The sequence below is a fragment of the Manis pentadactyla genome, chromosome 5 (assembly GCF_030020395.1).
Source record: "Manis pentadactyla isolate mManPen7 chromosome 5, mManPen7.hap1, whole genome shotgun sequence".
NCBI lineage: Eukaryota > Metazoa > Chordata > Mammalia > Pholidota > Manidae > Manis > Manis pentadactyla.
Window position 1 is genome coordinate 105,867,581 of NC_080023.1, and position 11,841 is coordinate 105,879,421.

The 11,841-nt window shown below is 32.3% G+C and overlaps 1 protein-coding gene across 4 annotated transcripts in view; it reads left to right on the forward strand.

The window, feature by feature from the left end:
- Positions 1 to 11,841, forward strand: part of ADAD1 (adenosine deaminase domain containing 1) — a 118,416-nt gene that overhangs the window by 40,874 nt on the left and 65,701 nt on the right. The gene's annotated exons all lie outside the window — the stretch shown is intronic.

Genomic DNA, 11,841 nt, shown 5'->3' on the forward strand with positions numbered 1-11,841 from the left:
AACTAGCCTTTTTCTCTCTTTAAAAATACTAATTCTTTTATTAGTATTACAAACAATGCAGAAAATTTGTAGAGACTTGTAACTTTTTTTAAACACAGAGGAAAAATATTACTTGTATAATTACTGCCTACTATTCAAATAGAATACTCTTAATTTTATAATGTAAGCATGTTATTTCAGTTTCTTGTCACGTGAATATAATCTTTATGCATATGTTTTTAAATGTTAAAATCATTTTGGATATGTTTTTAATCTGCTTTTTCCACTCGACATGAACCACGTTATCATAATCTGACATACCTGTGTTATCAAATTATTAAATGCATATTGTTTCTGATAACCTAATTTCAGTTTCAGTAATGGATTGTATGACAGTCTCTTAATTTCACCAATATCTTAGTGCTCAAACTGTATAATCCCAACCTGTAAAGCAATTATATTAACTACAGGTTTGTGTGTATGTACACACACATTTTTAAGTATAAGAGCTTATCTAGCTGGTTTCTGGTTTTGGCAATATAAAGAGGTTGCAAATCATCTCTAAAAAACAAATATAAAACTGGACAGAATTGTCAGAAAACCATTTCCCAACTTTGGAGACTAATGGCAGAAAACACATTCAAAAGTGTATATTCTTGAAAAAGTGCTAAAATTTTGGGTAAGAACAACAGGAATTTCTGGCATCTTTGCCCAAGGCTGTTTCTGTTCTTTCTCCCTCCCCTTGGCTAGTTTGAATGGCAACAACTGTAGTTTTACCTGAGTGGTGATACCACCAAAAGTGGTAGATTTGCTGCTAGAAGGTGTGGACTAGATTTGGGACAGTGGGCAAAAATCTGAGACTTTGTCAGCTAAAAGTGCCAAACCTAGTAGGAAACAAATGGCTCAAAACTTTGCTGGCCCAAATTTGCAGTCCTGGTTAGGGCAAGTAGTGGACCACCTATTAATAGGTAAATTTTAGAAATCAAATAAATATATGGAAGGGCTAAGATAAATTCTCCATATATCCCTGGCTGACTGAGATACTATATGCTCATGTACTGGGGAGAACCAAGAGAATACAGAGAAGAGTGAAAGTATATGAAAGAGAACTGGCTGCAACATTACATAGAGTAGTCCCCCACGGGGTATGTGTTCCAAGACCTCTAGTGGATGCCTGAAACTGCAGGTCATACCAAACCCTATGTATACTATGTTTTCTCCTATACTACATACCTACAATAAACTTTAACTTACAATTTAAGGACAGCAAGAGATTAACAACAATAACTAATAATCAAATAGAATTATAACAATAAACTGTAATAAAAGGTGAATGTAGTCTCTCAAAATCTTATTGTGCTGTACTGACCCTTCTTGTGATGATGTGAGATGATAAAATGCCCATGTGATGAGAATGAAGTGAGGCAAATGACATAGGTATTGTGATGTAGCATCAGGCTAGTATTAATCTTCTGCTGGTATGTCAAAATGAAGATTATCTGCTTCTGGACAGGAGTTGACCTTGGGTAACTGAAACTGTGGAAGGCAAAACCATGGATAATAAGGGTCTACTGTACATTCCTCCTACCCACTAATACACACATAAATTGATCAGAAAGTGGAAGCATTATACATTTAAGGTGTTTCAACACAGTGTCTACTGAAATAATTTGTTTATCACTAATCTATGCAGACATAGAGAATCTACTAGGAACCCAGACTAAAACATAAGTAATAAAAAAAAAACTGGAAAGGGTCTCAACAGCAGCTGCACACCATGGGATAACCAGGTCTCACTAAGAAAGAAAGCTAAATTTAAAAAACTGCAACCTTAGAAGAGTAAAACAGAATCCAGAGTTGCTACAATATATTATCTAAAAAGTCTGAATTTTAACCAAAATTGTTGGATATATAAAATCAGGAAATTGAAACCTATACTCAGGAAAAATAACAATCAACAGGAGCTGGTTTGATTTCAAAGCAGCTATTTTAAATATGTTCATCTCAGTAGTGAAATAGAAATTACAAAAAAAGAGCCAAATGAAAATTCTAGGATTTAAACAATATGTAACACCTGAAATAAAAAATTCTCTTGATAGGCTCAGCATATTTGAGATGGCAGGAAAAAAATCAATGAACTCTAAGGATAGATCAAGAAATTATATTCTTTTAAAGAACAGAATGGGAAAAGATTGAAGAAAATGAACAAAGCCTCAGATTTGTGGAACAATATTAAGTGTACCAACGTATGTGTGCTAGGAATCCTAGAGGGAAAGGAGAGGAAAAAAAAAGGTCAGGAAAGGTATTTGAAGAAATAATGGCTGAAAAATTCCCAAATCTGATGGAAAACATTAACAACTCCATGAAGCTCAGCAAATTTCAAGAAATAAAAAAATAAAAAGATCCAGGCATAAATATGCAAATAAGTAAAAAGCTAACCTTTTCAAACAGTAAGGCTTCTCTCTCACTTACCAACTTTTCATTTCCCTGTATGGCCCCGGAAGATGACTGGTTAGCCAGAGACGGGTAAGATTCCTCAAGGGAGGAACAACCTAAGACAGGCACAGTCGCAGGGGGGCCATCAGGTGAGAAATTGGGGATCAACAGAGGTGAGGCTTAGAACCTCACCCCCCCGTTCTGAGAGAAATCTTCTGCATACGTGGATGTTTAATTGCCCTTGTCTAGCTTGGATTAACACATAGTCTACAGGCACACACCTGATCATCTACATTTGCTCTCTTACAACACTAAACTATGTTTTCTACCTTTATCTTGTATCTACCTACCACTTCAGCATTTTATTAAAAATAATAATAATAAAGAGAGAAATGTGGTATCCACATATAAATCAAGTATAAAAAACAAATGAGTATTCATATTTGAACTGACTGTTTAGAGTTCATAATGCATGAGCAAAACCGAAAGCTTCTGTGATGACTGCCCTTCTAATGTTCACCATGTAACTTATTCATTATGTAAGAATTTGTTCTACATGTAAGAACTTGTTTGTTATGCCTCAGAAGATTGGAGACTGACGAAAATTAGGCTTGGGGTGTATTAATGATTGTGCATTGAGCATTGACTCCCCTATACAGAATTTTATTGTCGTTAACAACCATTTGATCAATAAATATGAGAGATGCCCTCACAAAAATAAATAAATAAATAAATAAATAAATAAATAAATAAATAAATAAATAAAAAAGGACAGACTTCCAATGGTAAAATAAATAAGTAACCAGGATGTAATGTATAGCATAAGGAATATAGTCAAGATATTGTAACAGCTTGGTAGGGTGATAGCTGGAACCTAGAACTATGTATATAAATGTTTTATCACTGTGTTGTACACTTGAAACTAATGTAATGTAATACTGTGCGTCAACTACCCTTCAATAAAAAACAATTATTTAAAAAAAATAAAAAAAAAAGATCCATACCTAGCTACACCATAGTCAAATTGCTGAAGGCCAAGATGAAGAGAAAATCTTGAGAACAGCAAGTGAAAAAACAGTTAACTATAAAACAATCATTAGAAGGCTTATTTCTCATTAGCAATAATAGAGGCCAACCCCAAATAGCCAAAACAATTTTGAAAAAGAACAAAGTGGGAGAATTCACACTTCCTGATTTCAAAGTTTATTTACTACAGAGCCACAGTAATCAAGACAGTGTAATACAGATGTAAGAATAAACATACAGATCACTGGACTATAGTTGACAATCCAGAAATAAACCATTGAATTTATGGCCAGTTGATTTTTAACAAGAGTGTCAAGATCATTCAATTAGGGAAAAAAATAGTTTTTTAAGCAAATAGTCTTGGGTCAGCTAGGTAACCACAGGGAAAAGAATGAGCTTCAATCTCTACCTCACATCATATATAAAAATTAACTCAAAATGGATGATAAGCAAATGGAGAACATACAGGATAAAATATTTATATTTAGAGAAAGGTTTCTTAAATCTGATACCAAAAGCAATCCATAAGAGAAAAAATTAATATTTTAGACTTCATTAAAATGAAAGCTTTTGTATTTCAAAAATCATCATTAAGAAAATGAAAAGGCCAGAGATTGGAACAAGGTATTTGCAAATTTATGTATCTAATAAGGGACTTGTATCCAGAAAACACTTGCAAGTCAGTAATAAAAAGACAGATGGTCTAATTTTTTTAAATAGGTAGAGGACTTGAATAGACATTTCAATAAAGAAGATTAATAGATGGCCAAGCATAAGAAAAGATGTTTAACATTAGTCACTAGGGAAATACAAATGAAAATCACAATAATATACAACTTTACACACATTAGGATATAGCTATAATAAAAAAGAATGACATTTACAAGTGTTGGCAGGATGTGAAGGAACTAGAATCATCATCCATTGCTGGTGGGAATGTAAAAAATAAAATGATGCATCTGTTTTGGAAAACAATTTAACTGTTCCTGAAAAAGTTAATAGTTGTCATGTAACTGAGTAATTCCACTCATAGAGAGTTGAATACATATATCCACACCAAAACTTGTATATAAACGTTCATAGCAGCAGTATCCATAATACCTAAAAGGTGGGAACAACCCAAATGTTCACCTGATGAATGGATAAACAAAGTATGGCATATCTGTATAATGGCATATCCATAAAAGGGAATGAAGTACTGATACATTCTACAACATGGATCAACCTTGAAAACATGTTAAGTGATAGAAGCCAGACAGAAAAGGGCAATATTATATGATTGCACTTATATGAAATGTCAGAATAGGCAAATTTGTAGAGACAAAAAGGAAATTAGTGATTTCCAAGGGCTGGGGTAAGGAGAGAATGAGGAGTGACTGCTAATAGGGACAGGATAGTGAAAACTATGTGGAATTAGCAGTTAATAGTGATGGTTGTACAACTTTGTGAATATACTAAGCCACTGAGTTCATATTTTAAAATGGGTGAATTTTATAATATATGAAGTATATTTTGACAAAGCTGTTAGATAAACAGTGGAGACCAGAGTTCAGTGAAATGGCATGTGTAAAGTGCTAAAAGAAAAAAAACCTGGCAAAAGAATTCTGTGGTCAGCAAAATAATCCTTCAAGAATAAAAGCAAATTAAAAAATTTCCAGGTAGACAAAAATATAAAAATCTGTTTTTAGTAGAACTTCTCTAGAAGGGAATTTCAAAGTAAGTCCTTTAGGCTTGGAAAAAGTTACAGCAGATGATAACAAATCTATAGGAAGGAATAAAGAATAAGGAATACTGAAATTGATAATTATAAAAGACATATAATTTTTTCTTTTTTAAAAACTAGTTATTTAAAACAATTTTATTACTGTATTATTGATTTTGTAACATATAGATGCAGTATAAATGACAATAATATAACAGAGAACAGGGAAAGAAACAGATCAGTGTTGGAACAAAGTTGCTCTATTTTATCAGATTGAGTCAGTTTGAATCTGGAGTAGAATATGATAAGATACAGAGGCATATGTTAATTCCTAAAGTAACCATGAAATAAATAAAACTACAGATAAAATATCAACAGAGGAATTTAAATGGTATACTAAAAATTCATTTTTAAAAAAGACTAGAAGGTAGCAAAGAGGAAGTAGAAATAAAAGACATGGGACTTGGAAAGTAGTAAAATGATAGACATAAGTCTACTACATCAATAATTACATTTAAGTTGAGTAGACTAAATGCTTCAGAAAAAAGGCAGAGATTGTCAGACTAGGTAAAAAAGCAATGTCCCACTATATGCTGTCTGCAAGAGACACATTGAATTCAAAGACACAAATAGATTGAAAGTAAAAGGATGAAAAGAAAATGTACTATGCAAACAGTAGCAATAAAGAAAGCTGGAGTTTTTATTTTAATATCAAAACATATCTACATAGAAATGAGAAATACTACTAGAAAAAGCAAAGTTATATAGTGGTAAAGAGGTCAATACACCAGGAAAATATATAACAATTATATTTATGGGTGTAACAACAGAATCCCAAAATATATAAGCAAAAACTGACAGAATTGAAAGGTGAAGTAGTCAATTCTACAGCTATAGTTGGATTTTAATACTCTCTCAGTAATTAGTAATACATCTAGACAGAAAATCAGTAAGAATATGGAAGGCTTAAATAACACTACCAACTAGCCAAACCAAACTGACACATAAAACACTCAACAAGCCAGAGACGGGTAAGATTCCTTAAGGGAGGAACAACCTAAGACAGGCACAGTCGCAGGGGGGCCATCAGGTGAGAAATTGGGGATCAACAGAGGTGAGGCTTAGAACCTCACACCCCTGTTTTGAGAGAAATCTTCTCCATCCGTGGATGTTTTGTTGCCCTTGTCTAGCTTGGATTAATACTTAGTCTATAGGCACACACCTGATCATCTACATTTGCCCTCTTACAACACTAAACTATGTTTTCTACCTTTATCTTGCATCTACCTACCACTTCAGCATTTTATTAAAAAAAATAATAATAATAATAAGGGAGAAATGTGGGATTCACATATAAATCAAGTATAAAAATCAAACGAATATTCATATTTGACCTGATTGTTTATAGTTCATAATGCGTGATCAAAACCGAAAGTTTCTGTGATGACTGCCCTTGCACTGTTCACCATGTAAGAACTTATTCACTATGTAAGAATTTGTTCACCATGTAAGAACTTGTTCATTATGCTTCAGAAGATTGGAGACTGTTGAGAATTAGGCTTGGGGTTGATTAATGATTGTGCATTGAGTCCCCTATAAACATGAGAGATGCCCTCTCAAAAAAAGAAAAAAAACAAAAAAACACAAAAAAAACAAAAATAAAAAAAATTTCCAGTCAAAGGCACCTGTTGGAAAAATCTTGTATATCACAGGATTGTGTGTGCCTTTGTTGCCCTGCTTTGCTCTGGCATTGGCTAGATCAGCCTGTGGAAAGGGTGGTTTTGGTGCAAATGTGATAGACCTAGATGGCAGCACGTGGGGTCAGCAGTCAGCTATGCTCTCTGAAAGCAGATTGCAGTGGTGCATTTGCATGGTCACCACAAATACAAACTGCATGATAAGTTATGAAATTCCATAATGGGCAAAACTAAGCTACAGTGATAGAAAGCAAATAAGTCGTTGCTTGGGGCTGAGAAGTAGGTAGGAATTAATTGCAAAGGGGCACATGGGAATTTTTGGGGGTGATGAAATGTTCTATACTTGATTATGGTGGTGGCTTACACTTATATATATTCTTTGAACTCTTCAAACTCTACACTTAAAATGGGTACATTTTATTGTACATAAATGGTATATAAAGTTTACTACAGAGAGAGTGAGATACCACTTCACACTGACAGTATCAAATGTTAGTGAGCATGTGCAGCACCCAAAACCCTCATATATTGTTAATGGGAGTATAAAATTACACAATCATTTAAAAAAACTGGCAGTTTCTTATAAAATTAAACAAATACCTATATTATGACCCAGCAGTTCCACTGCCAGATATTTAACCCAAGAGAAATGAAAATGTATGTTTTCAAAAAGACTTATTTATGAATGTTCATAGCAGCTTTATTTACAATGGTCCAAAACATCCCAAATATCCATCAATAGGAGAACTGGCAAACAATTGTGGAACATGGATATGACAGAAGAATACTACTAAGCAATGAAAAAGAATGTACTAACCCATGCAACAATATGGCTAAATCTCAAAAATGTTATGTTGAGCAAAAGAAATTATATGAAGGACTAGATACTGGATATTTCCATTTATATAAAATTGTTGAACAGGCAAAATTAATCTAAGGTGATAGAAATTAGAATATGGTTGCCATGAAAAACTCTGGAGTGATGAAAGTGTTTTATATCTTAGTTGGCTTTTAGGTTCCACATGTAATACATTTGTCAGGACTCATCAAATCATACAAATAAGAGCTGTGCATTTCACTGTATTTAAATTTTACTTCATTAAGAGGAAATAAAAATAAAGCAAAGCAGTCACTAAGAATCAGAAACAGAAATTTACCTGTGTATTGTAGAACTATCTCAAGTGAATTTAAAACATAGTAATTTGTACATTTTTTTTCTGAAAATTTTATGGTAAAATGTACATAAACTTAACATTTGAGCCATTTTGAGTATACAGTTCAGTGATGTTAAATACATTCATGATGTTGTGTAACCATCAAAAAAAAAACACTCAACAGCAGAATATACATTCTTTTCAAGTACACGTGGAGCATTGCCAGTATAGACTGTATAGGGTATGAAGCAAGTCTCAATAAGTTTAAATGGATTAAAATCATGCAACGTATATTCTAACCACTGTGGATCCAAATTAGAAATCAGTAACAGAATGAAATCATGGAAATTATGATACATTTAGAAATTAAACAACCCCTGAATAACTCATGAATGAATCAAAGAAGAAATTATAAGGGAAAGTTAAAAATATCTTGAACTGAATGAAAATGAAAGTACAACCTATTAAAACTTATGGGATATAATCAAAGAGGTGCTTAGAAACTTACAGCTTTGAATGCATATATTGGAAAGGAAGAGCAGATCAAAGTAAGAAGGAGTAAATAAAATAGAAAGGAATGGAAATAAGTGAAATAGAAAACAGAAAACTTAGTAGAAAAGTCAATGAAATCATAAGTTGGTTCATTAAAAAAAACCAACAAAATTTATCATCCTTTAGCTAGACTGAGAAAAAAGTAAGACATAACACAAATACTCAAGACTAGAATGAAAGAAGGAATCATTGCTACAAACTGAAGATCTAAAATAATTATAAAGGAATATTAGAAACAACAACCCTTTGTCAACAAATAGACAAGTTAGATGAAATGGACACATTCCTAGAAAGGCATAAATTATGAAACCTAGTGGCTAAATAGAATATCCAAATTGAACTAAAGAAATTGATTTATTAATTAAAATTCTTTCCCTAAAGAAAGCCACAAGTGCAGATGTGGTTGCAATGGTGAATTCTGCCAAACATATAAGCGAAAGATAATACAAATCCTATAAAAACTTTCATAAAATAGGGGCAAGAGCACTTCCCAACTCCTTATATGAGGCTAGTATAACCATGGTAGTAAAACTGAACAAAAACATGAGAAATGAGAACAACAAACCAGTAACTCTCAGGGACATAAATGCAAGAATTCTTAAGGTTGACAAACCGAATCCAGTAACATATAAAAAGGATTATACAACCATGACCAAGGAGGTTTATTCCAGAAATGCAAGATTGATTTAACATCAGGAAATAATTTGATAATAATACATTATATGAGTAGATTCAAGTTCAAAACCCACATAATTATCTCAAAAGATATACAAAATGCATCTAACAAAATCCAACAACTATTTGCAATAAAAACACTGGACAAATAAGAAATAAAAGTGTACTCCTCAACTTGATGAAGAGCATCAATGAAAACCCTACTGTTGACATCACACTTAATGGTGAAAGACTGAATACTCTTTCCCCTGCCCCAGCCTCCAAGATTGGGGAGCAAAGCAAGATTATCTGCTCTCATTGGTTCTATTTGGTATTGTTTTGAAGGTCCTAGCCAGTGCAGCAAGGCAAGAAAAAGAAATAAAAGGCATCCAATCTAGACTGGAAAGTAAGAAGAAAAACTATCCTTATTTCTAACTAATGTAATCTTGTTATAAAATATCCTGTGGAAAATACCAATTGTAAACAACTACGTTATGTGAATTTATCACACAGTGAAAGAATACTATAGAAAAATAAATTGTATAGGAACGAACACTCCAAAATTTAAGTTAGGAAAACAATTTCATCCATGATAGCGTAAAAAGAAATACTTAGGAATAAATTTAACCAGAGAAGTGAAGACCTGTGTGCTGAAAATGATGAAACACTGCTGAGAGAAATTAAAGAAGACCTAAATAAATGGAGAAATGTACCATTTCAGGAATTGGAAAACTCAGTATTGTTAGGATGTCACTTCTCTCCAAATTAATCTATGCATTCAGTGCAAGCTCTATCAAAATCCCAGCAGACTTTTATATATAGCTTGACAAGCTAATTCTAAAAATAATGTGTAAATCCAAAGAACCAAAAGGACCAACTTAATTTTTGAAAAGAACAAAATTTTTAGATATCCCCTACCTGGTCTCAAAACATCATAAAGCCACAGTAATCAGGACAGTGCATTGATGTAATAATAGACAATGTATAATAATTATTATAGATCAATGAAACGGAATAAGAGTCTAGAAATAAACCCACACACTTACGGTCAATTGATTTTTGTACAAAAGTACCAAGGTAATTTAATGGGGGAAAGAACAGTCTTTTCAACAAATGGTGCTGGGTGAGTTGGATATTTGTGGGCAAAACAAAAATGTTAACTTAGATTTATATCAGTCATTCAAATTAATTAATTAAAAATGGATTGTAGATCTAAAAAGCTAAAATCCTAATAAAACTTCCAAAGAAAATGTGAGAAAATATTTGTTTTCTTAGGTTAGGAAAAAATTTCTTAGATATAAACAACAAAAGCAACAATCCAGAAAAAGAAAAAATTGATCATTTGGACTCCAAAATTTAAAACTTGCTTTTCAGAAGTCATTAATAAGAAAATGAAAATACAAGCCACAGACTGGAAAAAAAAATAATTGCAGATCATACAATAAACAAAGGTCTTGAATCTAGAATATATAAAAAACTCAGTATTCAGTGGGCAAACAACCCAGTTTTTTAAAATGCCAAAGAATATATATATGAATAGCTAATACATGTATAAAACATGCACAGCCTCATTAGGTATTAGGGAGATGCAAAATAAAATCACAATGAGATAACCACTGCATTATCTACTAAAATCTGGAAGACTATATACCAGGTTTCTGAAGAAACTGGAAACCTCTTGCACTGCTGATGGGAATGTAAAATGGTATAATCACTTTGAAAAACAGTTTGACAGTTTCTTACAGAGGTAAATGTAAACATATACTTACCATGTGATCCAGCAATTCCACTGGTATCTATTCAGGAGAAACAAAAACTATGTCCACTCAAGACTCACACATAAATGTTTACAGCAGCATTATTCATGATAGCTAAAAACTGGAAATATTCAAATGTACATCAGCTGCTAAATGAATAAACAATGTAATATATCAACACAATGGAACACTATCAGCAATAAAATGGAAGTACTGATACGTGAAAAAACATGAAAGAATCTGAAAAACTTATGTTAACTGAAAGAAGCCTGACACAACAGAGTACATATTCTGTTAATTTTTATTAAATTTCTAGAAAAAGCAACACTTTAGAAATAGAAAGTGGATTTGTGCTTATCTGTGGCTTAGGCTGGGAATATAAATTGCCTGCAAATGAGCACAGTGGAGCTTTTTGCAGGTGATGGAGTTGTTTTACAATTGGGCTTTGATGATGGTTGTACACCTGTATAAATTTACTAAAAAAATATCAAACTGTATACTTATGGGGGATGAGTTTACGGCATATAATTATACTTCACTAAAGCTTTTTTTTTTAAGTTCATCTATATATTCATTTATAAAAAGTGACAGGAAATAAACCAAACTATTAATGGTAGTTATCTATAGTTAAGGGAATACAGGTGATTTTTATTTCCTTCTTTACATTTTCTCTACTTTCAAGTTTTTTGTGATGAGTACAATTACTCTTTTAATTGAAAATGTTAAAAAAGAAGAAAAATTGACTTTTCAAGAGCATTGAGAAGGAACATTTTTAGTTTCAAAAATAATGAGAAAAATAGGGATTCAAAAAGGTTTTCATTAATTTCTAAAGTGTCAAACTAAAAATACATTAGGGCTATTTACATTGTATAAAAGCCAGATTT